This window comes from Canis lupus, chromosome 1 (genome assembly GCF_048164855.1).
Source record: "Canis lupus baileyi chromosome 1, mCanLup2.hap1, whole genome shotgun sequence".
In the NCBI taxonomy this organism is placed as follows: Eukaryota; Metazoa; Chordata; class Mammalia; order Carnivora; family Canidae; genus Canis; species Canis lupus.
Window position 1 is genome coordinate 70,903,985 of NC_132838.1, and position 15,478 is coordinate 70,919,462.

The following is a 15,478-nucleotide window of genomic DNA, read 5'->3' on the forward strand; positions in this document are numbered from 1 at the left end:
AATCGTACTTCTATAAATTAGGGAAAAAATTGGAAGTGAAAATTTTAAATGTAGTACTGTTTACAATTGCTCCAAAAAATTAAAAGAAATCTAATAAAACATATGCAGGATCAGTATGGCAAAAAATTCAAAATGTTTATTAAAATATCAAAGCCCTAAATAAATGGAGAGTCAGACTATGTTCATAGATTGGAAGACTCAATATAGCTCAGGTTCCCAGAATTTTGGAGTAAGGTATGCCTTCACTTCATGATAACTATCCTCCATTTGAAAAGCAGCTTCTGATTTGCTACTGGATCACAATAGAGACTAAACTCCCTAAACACGGGATAGCAAAATGACCCAAAATATCTATCATGAACATGATAATCTATTTCACTGAATCAAAATATTGGATGTGTGCAAGGCTATTCCTTTGTTAAATGGGATGGTAGGTGCAAGACCAGAAAGTATAAGCAAACTGTATAAGCAAGTGGTTCACATTCACATGGTACATATTCCTACTTCCTCAATACATAATCCTCCATGTATCCTCCCCATGGGAAGTCCACCATAAACATTTTACATTTCCACAGGAAGAAAAAAGAGCCCTCCTTGGGTTATAAATATATCATCTGTAAGGTATGGTAGCATCATCTAGAAGAGAATGACTATATTACAGCTCCATTCAGGGGTGACCATGAAAGACTCTGGTACAGAAAAATTCTCCCTATGGGCAGGATTTTTGAGAAGTATATTTGGTTGTCCACTTTGTATGGAAGGAGATGTGTATTGTTTTGCTTTTGTTTTAAATATGGAATACATAAAATCATTTTTAAAAAAGGGGGGGGATGCCTGGGTGGCTCAGGAGGTAGAGCATCTGCCTTTGGCTCAGGGAGTGATCCTGGGGTCCTTGGACTGAGTTCCACATTGGGTTCCCTGCAAGGAGTCTGCTTCTCTCTCTGCCTCTCTCTCTGTCTCTAATGAATAAATAAATAAAATATTTAAAAATATAAATAAATAAATAAATAAATAAGGAATACTTCATGAATTTGCATGTCATCCTTGTGCAGGGCAATGCTAATCTCCTTGTGTATTGTTCCAATTTTAGTATATGTGCTGCCAAAACAAGCACAAAAGGAGACATATTAAGAATCACACTGATTCATGACCAATGGCTCAGTGAGTTGATTGGTATTCCAGGGCTAGGAAAAAATATAACTGCAAAATTAGCAAGGAACTCCAGAGGAGACTATGTGGATGCATTTCTAAGAATGGCACAGAGTGAGGAGATGTAAATGCTCATTAGGGGATATGATATGAGAGGGTGAAAAGCAAATGAAATATGGATGTTTATACCTTTGGCTCCTTATACTGAGCCAAAAGTTGGCCATGAATACGTTTCTCTTTGTAAGGCTCCCTTTGGTGCAGTCTTTTCTGCCAGGATGTAGTAATAGTTTCTGCCTCCACGGTAGTTCTTGTGGTGGTAATGGCTCCCTGCTGTCACTAGTAACAGATGACTCACCAACCCTGCACATATTTTTTTATTATATCTCCTTAAGTATCCCATTGTTTCTTAATTGACCACAGCAATCCTGATCAAATACTACGCAGGAGTGCAGACTTGTATTGCTTATTATTCCAGCATCTAGAATGAGGTCTGTCACACAGTAGGTTTTCAATAAATGTTTGTCGAATGAATATGTGTTTCATCCACTTTCTGTCCAATAAAACATTTTTAATTTAAGCATCATTAATAATCAGTTTTCAAAAATGCATGATATCTGCTGTTAAAATTAATCTGGGGAATAACCTTTCTGAAGACTTTGCATTTAACAAGTATTTAACACGTACACATTTTATTTTTTATTGAAGTTCGATTTGCCAACATATAGTATAACACCCAATGCTCATCCCATTAAGTGCCCTCCTCAGTGCCAGTCAACATGTACACATTTTAATTGAGCAAATCTACCATTCAGGCATTTGTGCCAAAAAACAATCACATATATATGCAAAAGATACATGGATGATGACGTTTGTTATGTATTCTTTATAATAGTGAAAAATAGAAACAAGCTAAACATGAACCACAAAGAGATTGATTGAATATGCATGATATGGCCCTACAATGCAGAAAAGAATGATTTAATCCTACAAAGACTGACCAGATAACTTTAAGTGTAAAAACAAATTGTAAATAAGTAGGAATCGTGCCTTTTTAAAAATCCATTGTTAGCTTTAGCATAAAGTCTAGAGTTAAGCATCAGTTAATATTGGTTTTATTTGGAAGATGAGATAGAAAGGAGGGAGCTAGCTTCCATTATCCCATCATCACTGCTGAATTTTCGTCAAATTGAGCAAGTATTTGCATTTTCAAAAGAAAAATTTAAATAGGGGCACCTGGGTGGCTCAGCGGTAAAGCACCTGGCTTTGGCCCAGGGCGTGATCCTGGAGTCCCAGAATCGAGTCCCACATCAGGCTCCCTGAATGGAGCCTGCCTCTCTCTCTGCCTCTCTCTCTGTCTCTCATGAATAAATAAATAAAAATCTTAAAAAAAAAAAAGGGAAGAAACAAAAGGAAGGTAAATATATTTACCTTTAAAAATAAACAAGTGTAACTCAAGTGTTTAAAAAATAAGTCTTGTTTAGCTCAGAGCATGAGGGCAATAAAATATCAAGTTGCAAAGCTTATTACAAAACAATTAAATGTAGTTGGGCTGATTATTTCTTATACTGTCATATTTAGCTTCTGCATTTACAAGTTCAAGGATTTTTTTATCCAGAAAGCTATATTTATTTATTTATTTATTTTTAAAGATTTTATTTATTTATTTGAGAGAGAGCTGTGAGGGGCAGAGGGAGGAGGGATAAGCAGACTCCCTGCTGAACTGGGGGAGGGGGACCCATAAGGGGGCTCCATCCCAGAACCCTGAGATCATGACCTGAGCCAAAGGCACAGGCTTAATTCACTGAGCTACCCAGGTGCCCCCAGAAAGCTGTATCTCATTAAAAAGAAGGGTATTTGATTCTTAATAAACCAATTGCACTGTTTATGGAAAATAAAATTTTTTGACCTTCCCATAAAGAGCCAACACGACTTAGGGTCCATTTTTGCAAAGATAAAAAAGTCTGATTAAGGGGATATGTGCATGACCCTCGGGAACTGTCCAACATAGACTACTCCTTTCTCAACCCGAGTCAACCCAGACTCCCTTCACGCTGGCCCGGGACGCCGCGGCAGGGAGGACCATCTCCAGACCCCACCTATTGAGACGGGAGGATGTGCAGATCCGCGCCCACAAGGCCGCCAGGAAGGAGTAGGCGGGAGGACATCCCAGGACTCGGAGCAGCAGGGCAGAAGGATGCGCCAAGCCTCGGGACTCCGGGGTACGCCGTGACTGCAATAGAGCCGAGTGGCGCTGCGGGCCAGAGGAGGGCTGAGGGCACCTGTGAGCACCTGCAGAGCTCCGCCCGCCGCCCGCTGCCCTCCGCAGGCCCAGGGGTCCGCACCAGCCTCACTGGACTGGGAGGGGCTGAGAAAGGAGCTCGCAGGGGAGGGTTCTAAGTGTCTAGCCTTGGAGGCTTAAGGCAAAAGTGATCGTGGGTCTGGCTGGCTCATACTACCAGATGGATCGGCCTGTGAATTTTTGAGAGGAATGGGCTTGTGACCCAGAGGGCAGGAGCAGGAAGTCTTAGAGACACCCTGGGCTCTACCTCCAGAATCAGGCTCCCAGGTGCAGATGGGGCTGAGCCCATGTAAAGAGCAGGTGCTCAATTATTGGGTAGCCCCAGTGGCTTAGCGGTTTAGCGCCGCCTGCAGCCCGGGGTGTGATCCTGGAGCCGTGGGATCGAGTCCCGTGTCGGGCTCCGTGCATGGAGTCTGCTTCTCCCTCTGCCTGTGTCTCTGCCTCTCTCTCTCTCTCATTCTCTGTCTCTCTAATAAGTAAATAAAATCTTTAAAAAAAAAAAAAAAAAAAGCAGGTGCTCAGCACAGGCCAGAAAGTGTGGGGACCTTGCGCCGCCCCCGCCCCCCCACACACACACCCTGCAGCACAACCCGAAAAAAGGCCCTGTTGGTGGCCGGAAGGGAAATTGTATTTATTTTGCAGACTGTGAGCTTGCCAGAAAGCAGCTGCGGTGGGTCTATGTTGGAGCCAGAAAGACCAGGATAAATTCCAGCTGTCACCTGTAAGCAGGGCCTAGAAAAGGAAACTGGGTAAGAAGTTTCTCAACAGACAATGAGGATATTAATAATAATTGCTTTATGGTGTTGTTTTGAAACTTAGATAAGTCTAAGTTGTAAATCAAATAGACTAGTTCAGGGTACTAAGCCCTGAATAAGTGACAACTTGTTAGATTTAGAAGACACTTTATTCCTTTCATTGGATGACTTGTGTAAACCTCACAACCATTCTATGATATCGGTATAACTATTTGCTCTGGTTGGTGCAGTGATGTGCCTAGGTCAAAAGCTAGCAGTGAAGGAATCTGGATTCAAGGGCAGGCGTGCTTTACTTCCTGCCTCAGGCATTGTGTAAATATCACATCTGCTTAAAACCAGCGCTGCAGCCTTCAGAGTACTTAGCAGAGTGACTTGCCCCCAAATTGCCAAGGATATAATGGGAAGTGAATGTAGATAGAATCTACCACTTGGCAAATGTCTTCTGGGATTTCTGGGGTTTCTTTATATCCCTGAGTCAAACAGACCCTCCTAGCCCCTGATGCACTGGCAGGCTATGTTTTCAGTCTGAGATTATAGTGAACTCCAAGAGGGTAAGCTTTGAGACTTTAAAATTAGTTCCTCAGGGTCCAGGTCCTTCATTTTAGAGCAAAGTAGCTCTTGTGAAGCAGAAAGCAAAGGGATTCTAGATAGGAATGTCTTCCCTGGAAGAGAGCACCCCTTCACTTTAGACCTCTCTCCAGAGTTTCAGAGCAGAGACAAAGAGCCCACAAAGGTCGGTACAGCCAGAAGCAGTTCTTGATCCCCCTGTCAAGAATGAGCCAGACTTGGTGATGCTACCACATTCAGAAGCCACAACATGTGTGACAGTGAGGACTTTGGGCCAGCCTTCAGAAGAGCAAGGTTAGCTGGGTTGGCCTGGGGGTAGGTTACTCAGGAAAGGCCACTTCATCAGAGAACTTCTGAGAGTGAGGTCTGAGGATAGCCTTAAGCAGGAAGAAGGAAGAAATTCTGCCTCCACTTTCCCTAAATAGCCCTGTGCTTTACAGATGCTGCTGTCACATGTGTCCATCACCACATGTGGTACTAGTGATGTTATCCTTACCTCATGGAATCTCATAATGATTGTTCATGAGGCATTTCCATGCTCATCTACTTCTGACTCATTTAAAACTTTAGAGAAATTGGGTCTTAAAGTGTCAGTGCAATGTCCAGGGCTACCTATTTGACAGATCTGGAACTCAAAGGCAGTGCCATTCATTTGGTCTCAGGTCCAAGTTTCAGTTAATTTATTTTTATTGAAGAGTCGTGATCTTTTATATGGCTATTCCACAGTTTATTTATCCATTCACCACTTGATACATATTTGGATTATTTCCAGCCATAAACACTTATATACAGATTTCTATGTGTGGACATACATCTTCATTCTCTTGAGTTAATACCAAGGAGTGAATGGGATTGCTGGGTCTCATAATAAGTATATTTTAACTTAATAAACTATCAAACTTTTTCAAAATGGCTGTACCAGTTTTCATTTATATAAGCAGCACGTGAGGGTTCTAGCTCCTCTGCCTCTTCACAAGCATTTAATGATAACAGGTTTTTTATTTGAGCCATTATATTAGTTTGTAATGGTATTTCATTTTAGTTTTAATTTGATTTTCCTCATGTCTAATAATGATTATGTTTTTCTATGTTTTGTATCCTTTAAAAAAAAAAGATTTTATTTACTTATTTGAGAAAGACAGTGAGGGAGGAGAAGAGGCAGAGGGACAAGCAAACTCCATGGTGAGCACAGAGTCGGACATGGGGTTCAATCCCATTACCCCCAAATCACAAACTGAGCCAAAATCAAGAGTCAGGTAGGTCATCAACTCAGCCACTCAGGTATTCCTTTCATGTTCCTTTTTGGTGAAGTGCTTGTTTGATCTTTCTCCCATTTTACTTTTTAAGTTTTTTCTTTAACTACAGAGTTTAATTTTATTCTTCAATTGTGACATTGTTACTCACCTGGAAAAAAAGTAACTTCTTACTGATTTGAAGAGTTATATATATTTTATAAAAATTTTTCCTAAGATAAATGATTTATAGATATTTTCCTTCCGCTTATGTTTTTTCATACTCCTAACAGTATTTTTCAAAGAGCTGAGGTTTATATTTAAGAAGCTAGAAAAATCTGGGCAGCCCTGGTGGCGCCGCGGTTTAGCGCCGCCTGCAGCCCTGGGTGTGATCCTGGAGACCGGAATGGAGTCCAACGTTGGGCTCCCCGTGTGGAGCCTGCTTCTTCCTCTGCCTGTGTCTCTGCCTCTCTCTCTCTCTCTCTCTCTCTCTCTCTGAATAAATAAATTTTAAAAAATCTACAAAATAAAAATAAAAAAAAGAAGCTAGAAAAATCTTAAACTACCTTAAACCGAAAGGAACCCAAAAAACAAAAATGCAGAACAAAAAATAAAGACTAAAGCCAGCAGAAGGAAGAGAATAATAAAGAATAGAGCAGATCAATGAAACCAGGAGCTGGATCTTTGAAAAAAGTTAATAAAATTGATAAACCCCTAGCCAGAATTATCAAAAAGAAAAAAGAGGGGAGAAGTTAAGATGGCAGAGGAGTAAGGGTATCCAAGCTTCTCTGATCCCTAGAACACAGCTAGATAAATATCAAATCATTTTGAACAGACAAGAAATTGATCTGAGGACTGAGAAAGCAAAAATCCACAACTAGAGGTTGAAAAAACAGACACATCATGGAAGGTAGGAGTGGCAGAGTTGATTTGGGGGAGAAAGGAAGTGTGGGTGCTGCAAAGGGGAAATTGATCACTGAGAGAAGAGCGAGAGAGAGAGAGAGAGAAAGAGAGAGAGAGAATCGGCATGTAGGGGATTGTACAAGATAAATTATTCCCAAAAAATATTGACTGGGAAAAGGATAGGCGCTAAACTGCAAGTTTTTTTATAAGCAGTGGAGTGCAAAGTCTGAAGTTTGGAGGTCCATACTAGCTCTGGTGGGGAAGGAGGGTGGAGACCCAGGGCCAGGCAGTGTGGTCTAAGGATCCCCTTGGGTCACATGAGGAGAAACAGTTCCTCTTCTTGGAGTGCATTTGGGAGTGGCAGTGTGGCCTCTCTGGAAATAAAAAGGCCCCTAGCATAGGAAAAAGACACCCCCTGAGGGCAGCAAGCCTTGATTGCTGGCTTTTTAATGCCCTTTACCATAAACTTTGAACAACTGCTTGGGTGACCATTACATTCAATGACACACTGGCAAATGGCAAAAGTGTGGTGAGATCTTTCCCCAGAGAATCAGTGTGAGTCCAGCCTCGTGGATCTCTAAAATTTGGAGTTTTGAAACCTAGCCACAAGCCTGAGATAAAACACAGGACTGCTGTGCTGCCTGGCAGGCAGACAGCTCAGAGTGAAGGCAGGGATCTAGTGGAAGCAGGAACACAAGAGAGGTGAGTGCTTGCTTTTCTGTAAGGGCATCCTAAAGAGTAGCAAGTGCAAATTCCCAACTCCAGGGAAAAAAAGAACAGGCAATGTAATTTCCCTGCCCCGTCCCCATTCCCCCCCATCAGCACTGACCAATTTCAGTGAACAAAACAGGGCCACCTAGTGGAGGCCAGAGCCCCACCTTCCTGCACCCTGCAGGTGCATCTCCACTAGGGCAAGTCCACCTGAGAATCAGCACAGCAGGCCCCTCCCCAGAACATCAGCACAAACCACTCACAGATACCAACTCCACTGATCATTGAGTGCTGCAAAGCTTAAGCTCTAAGGGGAAATTGAATCTAGCTTCCTTTTTGTTTTTGTTTGTTTTTTGTTTTTGTTTTTTGGCTCTAGCTTCTTAGCTTCTTTTACCAAGCAAACCAAAACACACCTATGATCTACCTTCCTTTTCTTTTTTCTTTTTTTCTTTTTTTTTTTTTTACTTCATAATATAGCCATTACTCTTAGGAGCAGGAATACAACAGATTTTCCTAACAATCATACACAAAAAAACAGTGACCCAGACAAAATGACAAGATGGAGGAATTCACTGCAAAAGAAAGAACAGGAAGTCACAGGCAGGGGTTTAGTTAATACAGATACAAGCAAGATATCTGAACCAGAATTAATAATCATAAGGGTAGTGGATGGGCTTGAGAAAAGCATAGAAAACACTTAGAGAATCCTTTACTGCAGAAATAAGAGAACTAAATCTAGTCAGGACTAAACTTAAAATCGTATAACCAAGATGCAAAACCAAATGCAAGCATTGCCATAAGGATGAATGAAGCAGAACAAATCAGTGATATAGAAGATAAAATTATGAACAAAATGAAGCTGAAAAAGAGGGAAAGAAAAGTACTGGATCACAAATGTAGACCTAGGGAAGTCAGTGACTCCTTAAAGCATAATAACATTCATATCATAAGAGTCCAAGAAGTGGAAAAGAGGGGGAAAAGGGCAGAAGATTTATTTGACCAAAGTATAGCTGAAAACTTTCCTAATCAGGGGAAGGAAACATCAAAATCCAAGAGCACAGAGAGCTCCCATTAAATTCATCAAAATCCAGACATCACCAAGACATGTCATAGTCAAATTCATGAAATGAACAGTCAAGGAAAGAATCTTGAAATCAGCAAGAGAAAGAGTCCTTAACCTACAAGGGAAGGCAGATCAGGGGACGCCTGGGTGGCTCAGCAGTTGAGTGTCTCCCTTTGGTTCAGGGCGTGATCCTGGGGTCCTGGAATCAAGTCCCTCACCAGGCTCCCCATAGTGAGTCCCTCTGCCTGTGTCTCTGCCTCTCTCTGTGTGTCTCTCATGAATAAATAAATAAAATCTTTTTTAAAAAAGGAAGGCAGATAAGGTTCAAAGAAGAAAATTTGGCAGGCCAAAAAAGGTGGTATGACATATTCAACATGCTGAATGGAAAAAATATGCAGCCAAGAATACTTTATCCAGCAAGGCTTTCATTCAAAATAGAAGGAGAGATAAAGCGTTTCCCAGGCAAACAAAAATCAAAGGAGTTCGTGACTGCCAAACCAGTCCTACAAGAAATATTAAAGGGTACTCTGCATGGGGGGAAAAGACCAAAAACAACAAAGAGTAGAAAGGAACAAAGCACTCCACCAGAAACACCAGTTTTATGGGTAACACAATGGCACTAAATTCATGTCTTTCAATAATCACTTTGAATGTAAATAGAATAAATGCTCTGATCAAAAGACATAGGGTATGAGAATGGACAAAAAAAATGAGACCCATCCATATGCTGCCTATAAGAGACTCATTTTAGACCTAAAGACATCCCAGATTGAAAGTGAGGGGATAGAGAACCATCGATCATGCTAACGAACAACAAAAGAAAGCTGGAGTAGCCATATGTGTATCAGACAAACTAGATTTTAAATCAAAGACTAACAAGAGATGAAGAAAAGCAATATATCATAGAGAAGTCATCTATCCATCAAGAAGATCTAAAAATTGCAAATACTCATGCCCCCAACTTGGGAGCATCCAAATATATAATTCAATTTATAACAAATACAAAGAAACTTATTGATAATAATACAATAACAGGAAGTACTGGGACTTTAACACCCCACTTCTAGCAATGGACATATTATCTATGCAGAAAATCATCAAGAAAACAATAACCTTGAATGATATATTGGACTAGAAGGTCATAAGAGATATATTCAGAGCATTTCATCCTAAAGCAGCAGAATACACATTTTTCTCGAATGCACATGGAACATTTTCCAGAATATCACATACTGGGTCACAAATCAGCCATCAACAAGTAAAAAGAGACTGAGATCTTACCATACATTATTTTCAGACCACAATGCCATGAAACTTGAAGTCAATTGCAAGAAAAATTTTGGAAAAAACACAAATACATGAAAGTTAAAGAACATCCTACTAGAGAATGAATGGGTTAAACAAAAATTAAAGAATAAAATACATGGAAGCAAATAAGAATGAAAACATGACAGTGCAAACCATTTGAGATGTAGCAAAGGTGGTCCTAGGAGAGAAGTATATAGCAATATTGGCCTACCTCAAGAAACAAAAACAGTCTCAAATATGCAACCTAACCTTACACCTACAGGAGCTAGAAAAAGAATGGCAAATAAAGCCTAAAGCTAGCAGAAGGGAAATAAAAAAGATTAAGATAGGGCAAAAATGATATAGAACCAAAAAAAAAAAAAAAACAAATACAACAAATCAACAAAACTAAGAGCTGGTTCTTGGAAATAATTAATAAAACTGATAAACCACTTGCCAGACTTATCAAAAAGAAAAGAGAAAGGGCCCAAATAGATAAAATCATGAATTAAAGAGAAGAGATCACAACCAACACTACAGAAATATAAACAAGTGTAAGAGAATATTATGAAAAATTAAATACCAACAAACGGGCAATCTGGAAGAAATGTATAAGTTTCTAGAAATATACAGACTACCAAAACTGAAACAGGAAGAAATAGAAAATTTGAACAGACCATGAGCAACAAAGAAATTGGATCAGTAGTCAAAAGTCTCTGGGGCCAGATGGCTTTACAGGGGAATTCTACCAGAAAAAAAAAGAGTTAATGCCTATTATTCTGAAGCTGTTTCAAAAAATAGAAATGGAAGGAAAACTTCCAAACTTATTCCACAAGGCCAGCATTAACTTGATTCCAAAACCAGACAAAGACCCCATTTTTTAAAAAATAAATTTATTTTTTATTGGTGTTCAATTTGCCAACATACAGAATAACACCCAGTGCTCATCCCGTCAAGTGCCCACCTCAGCGCCCGCCACCCAGTCACCCCCACCCCCTGCCCACCTCCCCTTCCACCACCCCTAGTTCGTTTTCCAGAGTTAGGAGTCTTCCATGTTCCGTCTCCCTTTCTGACATTTCCCACCCTATCTTCTTCCTTCCCCTCTATTCCCTTTCACTATTATTTATATTCCCCAAATGAATGAGACCATATAATGTTTGTCCTTCTCCGACTGACTTTTTTCACTCAGGATAATACCCTCCAGTTCCATCCACGTCGAAGCAAATGGTGCGTATTTGTCATTTCTAATGGCTGAGGAATATTCCATTGTATACATAAACAACATCTTCTTTATCCATTCATCTTTCGATGGACACCGAGGCTCCTTCCACAGTGTGGCTATTGTGGACATTGCTGCTAGAAACATCGGGGTGCAGGTGTCCCGGCGTTTCATTGCATCTGCATCTTTGGAGTAAATCCCCACCAGTGCAATTGTTGAGTCGTAGGGCAGGTCTATTTTTAACTCTTTGAGGAACCTCCACACAGTTCTCCAGAGTGGCTCCACCAGTTCACATTCCCACCAACAGTGTAAGAGGGTTCCCTTTTCTCCGCATCCTCTCCAACATTTGTGGTTTCCTGCCTTGTTAATTTTCCCCATTCTCACTGGTGTGAGGTGGTATCTCATTGTGGTTTCAGATAAAGGGCTAGTTTCCAAGATCTATAAAGAACTTATTAAACTCAACAGCAAAGAAACAAACAATCCAATCACGAAATGGGCAAAAGACATGAACAGAAATCTCACAGAGGAAGACATAGACATGGCCAACACGCACGTGAGAAAATGCTCTGCATCACTTGCCATCAGGGAAATACAAAGACCCCATTAAAAAAAGAATTATACATCAATATCCCTGATGGACATGGGTGCAAAAATTCTTAACAAGATACTAGGAAACCAAATCCAATAGTTTATTAAAAGAATTACTCCCCTTGATCAAGAGGGACTTATTACTAGGCTACAGGAGTGGTTTGATATTCACAAATTAAGCAACATAATACACCACTTCAATAAAAGAGAGTATAAGAACCATTTGAGGGATCCCTGGGTTGCTCAGCGGTTTGGCGCCTGCCTTTGGCCCAGGGCACGATCCTGGAGTTCCGGGATTGAGTCCCGCGTAGGGCTCCCTGCATGGAGCCTGCTTCTCCCTCCTCCTGTGTCTCTGCCTCTCTCTCTCTCTCTCTCTATGTCTATCATGAATAAATAAAAAAAAATTTTAAAAAAAGAACCATTTGATCCTCTCAATAGATCCAGAAAAAGCATTTGACAAGATAAAGCATCCATTCTTGATAAAAACCTTCAACAAAGTAGGTATAGATGGAACATACCTCAATATCATAAAAGCCATATATGAAAGACCCACAGCTAATACCATCCTCAATGGGGAAAAACTGAGAGTTTTTCCTCTGCAGTCAGGATATCCACTCTGACCACTGCTATTTAACATAGTACTGCAGGGGGCACCTGGGTGGCTAGTGAGTTAAGTGTCTGCATTCAGCTGAGGATATGATCCTGGAGTCCTGGGATCAAGTCCCATGTAGGCTCCCTACTCAGTGCAGAGTCTGCTTCTTCCTCTCCCTCTGTCTGCCTTTTCCCTTGTTTGTGCTGTCTTTCTGTCAAATAAATACATAAAATCTTAAAACAAAAACATAGTACTGGAATTCCTAGTCTCAGCAATCACACAACACAAAGAAATAAAAGACATCCAAATTGGCAAGAAGGAAGTCAAGTTTTCACTGTTTGTAGATGAGATAATACTCTATGTAGAACCCCCCCAAAAAAAAACCCACCAGAAAATTACTAGAACTCATATATGAACTCAGCAAAGTGTCAGGATATAAAAATCAATGCGCAGAAATTGGTTGCATTTCTATACCCTAATAATGAAGTAGCAGAAAAAGAAATTAAGGAATCAATCCCATTTATAATTGCACCAAAACCAGTAAGAAAAAAATAGGAATAAACTGAACAAAAGAGGTAAAAGTTTTGTACTCTGGAAACTACAGAACACTTATGAAAGAAATTGGAGAGGACACACAGAAATGGGAAAAAATTCTGTGTTCATGGATTGAAAGAACAAACATTGTTAAAATGTCTAAACTACCCTCGGCAATCTACACATTTAATTTAACCCCTATCCAAGTACCACCAGCATTTTTTTCAGAACTAGAAGAAACAATTATAAAATTTGTGTGGAACCACAAAAGACCATAAATATCCAAAGCAATTCTGAAAAAGAAAAGCAAAGCTGGGGGCATCATGATTCCAGACTTCAAGCTGTACTACAAAGCTTTGATCATCAAGACAGTGTGGTACTGGCTCAAAAGCAGACACATAGATCAATGGAACAGAATAGAGAACCCACAAATGGGCCCTTAACTCTATGGTCAACTGATATTCGACAAAGCGGGAAAGACTATCCACTGGAAAAAGGACAGACTCTTCAATAAATGGCACTGGGAAAATTGGACAGCCACGTGCAGAAGAATGAAGCTGGACCATCCTCTTACACCAGACACAAAGATAAACTCAAAATGTATTAAAGACCTAAATGTGAGATGGGAAATTATTAAGATCCTAAGGAGAACACAGGCAGTAACCCCTTCGACATTAGCTGTAGCAACATTTTTCTAGATATGTCTCCTGAGGCAAGGGAAGCAAAAGAAAAATTACTTTTGGGACTTCATCAAAATAAAAATCTTCTGCACAGCAAGGGAAACAATCAACAAACTAAAAGGCAACGTATGGAATGGTAGATGACATATCTGACAGTAAAGAGTTAGCATCCAAAATATGTAAAGATTTTTTGCAGCTCAACACTCCCCAAACCAAATAACCCAATTAAGAAATGGGCAGAGAACATGAATAGACATTTTTCCAAAGAAGACATTCAGATGGCTAACAGACACATGGGAAGATGCAATATCACACACTATCCAGGAAATACAAATCAAAACTATAATGAGATATCCCCTCACTCCTGTCAGAATGGCTAAAATCAACAACATAGGAAACAACAGATGTTGTTGAGGATGTGGAGAAAGGGGAACCCTCGTGCACCATTGGTGGGAATGCAAACTGGTGCAGCCACCCTAGAAAAGAGACACACAATGGAATATTACTCCACCATAAAAAAGAACAAAATCTTTCCATTTGCAACGATATGGATGGAGCTAGAGAGTATTATGCTAAGTCAAGTCAGTCAGAGAAAGACAAATACCTATGATATCACTTATATGTGGAATTTAAGAAACAGACAATCATAGGGAAAAGAGAGAGGGAAACCAAGACACAGACTGTTCTAGAGAACAAACTGATGATTACCAGAGGGGAGGTGGGTGGAGGAATGAATTATGTGATGGAGATTAAGGAGTGCACTTGTGATGACTGCTGGGTGTTGTATGTAAGTGTGGAACCACTAATTTGTACACTTGAGACTAATGTTACACTATGTTAACTAACTGGAATTTAAATAAAATCTTTTTTAAAAGAGCAGAGGTTTTAAATATATCAATTTTCATAGTTTAAAAAATATTTTTCCTTTATGAGTGTATTAGTCTACTCAGGCAGCCATAACAAAATACCACAGACCAAGTAGGTTAAACAAATTCAAGGGCAAGATGTGATCAGCGCTGGTTTCTGGTATGACCTCTTTTCTTGGCTTGCAGATGGCCATCTCCTCCTTGTGTTCTCACATGGCCTTTCCTCTGTGCACACACAGAAAGAGAGCTCTGCAGTGCCTCTTCCTGCTGCTCTAAGCACACAAGTTCTATCAGATCAGGACCCCACCTTTATTACCTCATTTAACCTTAATTACCTCCATAAAGGCCCTAACTCCAAATGCAGTCACATTGAGGGTTAGGGCTTCAACATATGTAGGGGACACAATTCAGTCCATAACAGTGACTTATACTCTTTTTTTGTTTTATCTAATAAATATTTAACTAATATGGTCACAAGCATTTCTCTTTTTTTTAAGATTTTATTTATTTATTCATGAGAGACACGCAAAGAGAGGCAGAGACACAGAGGGAGAAGCAGGCTCCCTGCGAGGAGCCCAATGTAGGACTCAATCCCAGGACCCCAGGATCACAACCTGAGTTAAAGGCAGATGCTCAACCACTGAGCCACCCAGGTGCCCAGTCAGTCACAAGCATTTCACTTTTTCCCCCTTATATACATTTGAAAGTTATATACCATTTGTTGAGAAGGGTACACTTTCTCCATTGAATTGCCTTGATATCTGTGCTGGGAATCATTTTAATATAAATATATGCTTCTGAAATACAAATCTGGTTCTGAGTACTACCTCCAGGGCTTAATTGTATATCTTTATTGATTCCCCATTACCTCAGCAGAGGATTTAGTGTGGGGAGAGTGTATCCTATAGAGTACTCCATAAAGGGTCACTGGCATACAGGAAATGATTACAGGAAGCCTATTTATAATGACTTTATCTTTAAAAAGATGGGATCCCTGGGTGGCGCAGTGGTTTAGCGCCTGCCTTTGGCCCAG

General features: G+C 40.2%; 1 non-coding gene across 1 annotated transcript; it reads right to left on the minus strand.

Annotated features, from left to right (window-relative positions):
* Positions 1–1,007: 1,007 nt before the first annotated feature.
* LOC140608778 (U6 spliceosomal RNA) lies at positions 1,008–1,114 on the minus strand. The gene has a single exon (XR_012010763.1). It is a non-coding gene; the product is annotated as a U6 spliceosomal RNA (small nuclear RNA).
* Between the last annotated feature and the right edge of the window lie 14,364 nt (positions 1,115–15,478).